The 6,436-nt window shown below is 50.5% G+C and overlaps 1 non-coding gene across 1 annotated transcript; it reads right to left on the reverse strand.

The window, feature by feature from the left end:
* Window positions 1–717: 717 nt before the first annotated feature.
* TRNAE-UUC lies at window positions 718–789 on the reverse strand. The gene has a single exon. It is a non-coding gene; the product is annotated as a tRNA-Glu (tRNA).
* Between the last annotated feature and the right edge of the window lie 5,647 nt (window positions 790–6,436).

Genomic DNA, 6,436 nt, shown 5'->3' on the forward strand with positions numbered 1-6,436 from the left:
CACAAAAAGACTCTCCACACTCTTGATGTTTGGGCTTCCCTGGTAGCTCAGCTGGTAAAGAATCCACCTGCAATGCAGGAGACCCCAGTTCAATTCCAGGGTCGGGAAGAGCCCCTGGAGAAGGGATAGGCTACCCAGTCCAGTATTCTTGGGCTTCCCTGGTGACTCAGATGGTAAAGAATCCGCCTGCTATGCGGGAGACCTGGGTTCTGTCTCTGGGTTGGGAAGATCCCCCGGAGGAGGGCATGGTAACCCCCTCCAGTATTCTTGCCTGGAGAATTCCCGTGGACAGAGGAGCCTGGCGGGCTGCAGCCCATGGGGTCACAAAGAGTCGGACATGACTGAGCAACTCAGCACAACACAGCGCTCTTAAAGTTTAGTTAGACTCAAATACTATCCAAACAAACGCTAAATTATGACTGTGACAAGCAAAGTGAGGGGGAGAGATCCAGCCAGCTCTGCGAACCACACCGAGGATGGCCTTATCAGAAGGGCCAGGGCGGCTTCCTTGAGGACATGACCTTCAAGCTCAGATCTGAGGGATGAGTGGAGTTACAAGATGTGGCTGGCTGAATAATGGCCCCCAAAGATGTCCACATTCTAATCCCTAGAATCTGTGAATATGTTCCCTTACATGGCAAGAGAGATGTGATTCATTTAAGGGCTTTTTTTTTTTTTTTCTTTTTTGGCCACACTGTGCAGCTTGCAGGATCTTAGTTCCCTGACCAGGGATCGAACCTGGGCCATGGCAGTGAAAGCCCCAAGTCCTAACCACTGGACCACCAGGGAATTCCCTCCAGTTAAGGATCTTAAGATGGGAGATTCTCCTGGATTATCGGTGTGGGCCCAATGTAAACACAGGTGTCCTTATAAGGAGGAGGCAGAGGGTCAGAGAAGATATGACAATAAAAGGAGAGGTCAGAGTGATGGCGTTGCTGGAATGGGGATGTGAGCCATGGAAACCTCTGGAAACTGGAAAAGGAAAGGAAGTGAATTCTACCCTAGAGCCTCTAGAAGGAAGGAAGCTTTGCCTACCCATCTTGGACTTCTTGGACCCCAGAACTGTAAGCTGATAAATTTGTGTTACTTTAAGCCTCTAGTGTGTGGAAGTCTGTTATAGCAGCAATAGGGAACTAACACCATAGGAGAAGAATAGAAAAGTGTGTGCCGAGGCTGGGGATGAGAAATGGGTTCCTGTGATTTAAAGAAAGAAGGTGTGTATGTATGGGTGTGAATGGGTGGGTGGGGGCGGTGGTCAGGGGTGGGAGCCAGGAGGCTGGACAGCTAGGCAGGGGCCAGACCATGATCAACAAGCAGCTCCTGTTTGGCTAACATTGTTAACCCCTCTAAGCCTCAGATTCCTCACTGGTGAAATGATGACTTCATAGGTTTGTTGAGAGAACTGAATCAGACCGTGTACGTGTAGCTCTTAGTAAGTGCTGGTTTAATGGTAAGCGTGTTACAATCCCACGGTTTCGCGAGTGGGCTCCTGGAGCCCTGGGAAATCTGTGAGATTCCTTTGGAGCTGCTGAGGATCCGGAGGGAAAGAGGGGGCAGTTCTGTCCTCAAGCTGAACTTACATTTGTTTGCCTATTGGACTTGGCTTCTGGTTAAGATCGTGTTTGAATAAGAGGTTCCTCAGCTAAGGCAGTTTGAGAGCTGCCGCTCTAACCTGACTCTGCTTCTTCTGGTGAGGAAACTGTGGCCTGGGGTTGCCCATGGCTCGTACTGCCTCCGAGCCAGCTGGAGAACCCAGCCCCCAACCACTGATGCCTTCATTCTCTGTGGTCCAGGGTTCTGGGCCTTAGGGTCAGACTGGCAGCTTCGTCATTTGGAGTCCGTTTCCCTTCCTAGCCCTGCTTCCTGCGATCTGCGTTCTAGGTTAACTCACATCTTTGTTTCTTGTCACTCTCCCTGACAGGACGCTAAGGTCCACGGGGGCAGGAACTCATGTTTTGTTAACCGTAGAATCTCCAGGGCCTGATACTGTGTCTGGCATGTGATAGTCACAAGAAACACTTGGGAAATGCTCATTCTCAGGCACTGTCCAATGTTGTCTGCACACATTCCTGGTTCATGCATGCAGGTGTGCTAAGTCACTTCAGTCGTGCCTGTCTCTTTGTGACCCTATGGACTGTAGCCGGCCAGGCTCCCCTGTCCATGGGATTCTCCAGGCAAGAATACTAGAGAGGGTTTTCAGGGATCTTCCTGACCCAGGGATCGAACCTTGGTCTCTTATGTCTCCTGCATTGGCATGTGGGTTCTTTACCACTAGTGCCACCTGGGAAGCCACTTCCTGGTTCATTTGTTGTTGTTGTTGTTGTTCAGTTGTTCAGTCATGTCTGACTCTTTGCAACCCCATGGACTGCAGCATGCCAGGCTTTGCTGTCCTTCACTATCTCCAGGAGTCTGCTCAAACTCATGTCCATTGAATCAGTGACGCCATCCAATCATCTCATCCTGTACTGCCCCCTTTTCCTCCTGCCCTCAATCTTTCCCAGCATTGGAGTCTTTTCCAATGAATCGGCTTTTCTCAACAGGTGGCCAAAGTATTGGAGCTTCAGCTTCAGCATCAGTCCTTCCAATGAATATTCAGGGTTGATTTCCTTTAGGATTGACTGGTTTGATCTTGCAGTCCAGGGGACTCTCAAGAGTCTTCTCCAACACCACAGTTCAAAAGCATCAATTCTTTTTTACTGTTGACACATCCATACATGACTACTGGAAAAACCACAGCTTTGACTAGATGGACCTTTGTCGGCAAAGTAATGTCTCTGCTTTTTAATATGCTGTCAGGGTTTGTCATAACTTTTCTTCCAAGGAGCAAGTGTGTTTTAATTTCATGGCTGCAGTCACTGTCTGCAGTGATTTTGAAGCCCAAGAAAATAAAATCTGTCACTGTTTCCATTGTTTCCCATCTATTTCCCATGAAGTGATGGGACCAGATGCCATGATCTTAGTTTTTGGAATGCTGAGTTTTAAGACAGCCTTTTCACTCTCCTCTTTCACCTTCATCGAGCAGCTCTTTAGTTCCTCTTGACTTTCTGTCATTCCTGGTTCATAGTTACCCTAACTCACACCGTCGGCTCTTGAGGTATTGACAAAGCTTCATATCACTTGTGCACCTGGGTGAATGTCTTTGCCTCCTCTGTAAAATGGGGGTCTGCAACATGAACGGTGGTGACAGTGGGGGTGAAGTGGCATTGTGATGTCTGCCTGCCCCTGGCTTTGGGTCTGACTGCAGCAGCCACTCAGGAAAGGGTGGCCATTGAAATGACCTCATTGCACTGGGTGCCAAATTGCTCTGGGTCCAGCCACCCTGTTTTCATAGGGCCACTGCTGCAGCCTGATCCCCTGAGCTGCGGATTGCTTCCCTCCATTGGCCAAGTCACTTCCTGTGAAGTGTCTCCTGCCCATTCCTCCTCCTCTTCCTCCCCTGGGCCCAGACCAGCACATCTGCCTTTCTGGGCTCCAGCTCCTTCCCACTGCAATCACCTCCGCAGGACTGCTTCCTCCTCCCCGTCACTTCCACTGCTTCCCTTGCTCTCAGGGACCCATGAAGATCTCTGCAACCTGTTGGGAGACCCTGCTGGGATCCTGAGGACAGCGTCAATCTGCTAAGGGAAACACACTGACTGAAACCGCCCACCCTCACCAGGTACCATAGTGAGCATTCCTGTGAGTTATTTTACAACAGGAAGTCCCGGTGAGGAATAGGAAACTAACAAGCCACTGCCAATCAGAACAGTTCAGGAAGGGTCCAAAGGAGATGCCATGTGTCCTGCCACCTCCCAGAATCCTTCTAGCTGGCAACCATCTTAGCTGAGCAATGCGTGCACCACCAGGAAGGACCCTGAGTCAAAATGATTGGCCAAAGAAAATCCAGAAACTAATCCCATCACCATAACACCCAAGACTGTGAGCCACATCGCAGAGTAGTTCTCCTGGGTTCCCTTGCCCTCCTGCTCTCCACCCAGGCGCCCCTTCCCAGTAAAATCTCTTGCTTTGTCAGTGTGTCTCCTCAGACAATTCATTTCCGAGTGTTAGACAAGAGCCCCCTTTCAGGCCCTGGCAGGGGCTCCCCCTTCCTGCAACAAGTCCGTGCCCTGCCCCGTGGCTCCCAGAGCACCACTAATACCCCCAGCAGCAGCCGCTACCTGTGGCCTGGCCCCACCCCACCACCAGCCTTTGCTGAACCGCCCCCTCTGTACCCCTCTGGCACCCCTTGCTCCATTGTTGCCCATCTTGCCGGGTCTACAAGTATCTTTCATGCATCTAATGTAAGATCCCTGAGGACAAGGACCAGCTCCTGTCACTCTGGCTCTTCAGTAATTCTGGAACCTATCCCTTTGACGCCATTCCCACCACCCTAGTCGAGGCCACCTTGGCCTCACACCTAAATGATTACAAAATGTCATAGTCTGTCTGCTCTGGCCTTGCCTGCTCCCACCGGGCACTGCGGTGACCTTTGAAAGCACAGATGAGTTCATGGCACTCTCTTTCGGGGCACCCCGCGGCCCTCAGGGGAGGTCTTACCACCAGTTACCACTCCCACGCCATCTCACTGGATCCAGACAGCAGAACTGATTTGCACTGGCTTGAATGGAGTGGGCTCTCCAGGAGGTGAAAGTTTCTTCCTTCTGCCTGGGACACTTCCTCCGCTCTCTGCTCCACCTCTTCTACCCATTGGGCTAATTCCTCTTCTTACCCAGATCTCAGCTGAGATGTACCTCCCAGGAAAGGGCTCTCCAGCTACCTGCAGCCTTGGCCCCGTGCCTCTTCCATGAGCCTAGAGCACCTCACACGTTCCCTGCTTTGTTGGAATTACATCTGTTTGTTGCTCATAGCCCCATTTGCCTGTTGGCTCTTTTGAGAGTAGGGCCCTTGTCTCCACTACCTGGTGCCTAGCACAGTGGCTGACACATTGTTCTTGTTGTTGAGTGTCTCAGTCGTGTCTGACTCTTTTGCGATCCCATGGACTGTATCTACCTGGCCCCTCTGTCCATGGAATTTCCCAGGCAAGAATAATGGGGTGGGCTGCCATTTCCTGACTCAGGGATCAAACCCGCAGCTCCTGCTTTGCAGATGGATTCTTTACCTCTGACCCACCTGGGAGGCCCACCTGGCACATAGTAGGTTCTTAACAAACACTCGTTCAGTTGAACTGAACTGCTCCAGAAGCTCAACCAGGTTCCCCATCGTCCCAGATCCTACCAGCTGCTCCTGATAACGAAAACAATGCTGACACTTGTTGAGTGCTTGTTATGTACCTGGCACTGAGTTAAGTGCCTCACTCATACTCGCTTATTCCTCAACAACCTTGTGAGGTAAGAACTATTTTACAGACGCCAAGGCTGAGATAGGCAAATGAACCACCCTAAGGTCACACAGCTAGAAAGGGGTAGGGCTGGACTGGTATCCACTTGCTGACTTGGAAGTCTTCCTTCTCGACCCCAAGGTGACACTGTCCTCCATGCCTGCTTGTTCCCGCACCCTCTCCACGATCCCTCTCCTTCCTCTGATCCCCTCAGGGTCTCTGCCTTCCCAGATTCTCCCACCACATCATCTATGCCTGCAGTTTCCTGATTCCACACTGTCCTGAAAGATTCTGTAACACAGAGGTACTTAACCAGTTAATCTCTCTGACTAATGATAAACTCCCCAAGGTCGAGGATTATGCTCTGTTTCTCTCGGAGCCCCCAGGATACCCAGCACAGTGGTTTGTTGTTGTTTAGTCACTCAGTCGTGTCTGACTCTTTGTGACCCCATGGACTGCAGCCAGGCTTCCCTGTCCTTCACTATTTCCCAGAACTTGCTCAAACTCATGACCATTGAGTCAGTAATGCCATCCAACCACCTTCTCCTCGTCATCCCCTTCTCCTCCTGCCTTCAATCTTTGCCAGCATCAGGGTCTTTTCTAAAGAGTCGGCTGGCCAAAGCACTGGAGCTTCAGCTTCAGCATCAGTCTTTCCAGTGGATATTCAGGACTGATTTCCTTTAGGAAGGACTGGTTGGATCTCCTTGCAGTCCAAGGGGCTCTCAAGAGTCTTCTCTAACACCACAGTTCAAAAGCATCAATTCTTCTGTGTTCAGCCTTCTTTATGGTCCAGCTCTCACATCCATACATCACTAATGGAAAAACCATAGCTTTGACTATAGCACTGTGCTTGGCACACAGTTAATATCCTCCAGTTCACTAGCAAAGGCCAAGTCCCCAGGTTCTCGTCCATCTGAGGAGGTGGTTCAGGAGGTTCTGAGCTCTCTTCTTCTCTCCATGATTCCGCTCTGGCTTCTGTCTAATCCTTGATGTTTTGGGACATTATGAATCACAGAGACCTACAGAATTCAGGGGAAGAGAATGTCAAGATTTCTTGAGGCCAAATGTGTGGTCAGCACATCCAACTTCATTTTCCTGTCCAGGGAGTCCCATTTTTTA

Source organism: Cervus elaphus, chromosome 21 (assembly GCF_910594005.1).
Source record: "Cervus elaphus chromosome 21, mCerEla1.1, whole genome shotgun sequence".
NCBI lineage: Eukaryota > Metazoa > Chordata > Mammalia > Artiodactyla > Cervidae > Cervus > Cervus elaphus.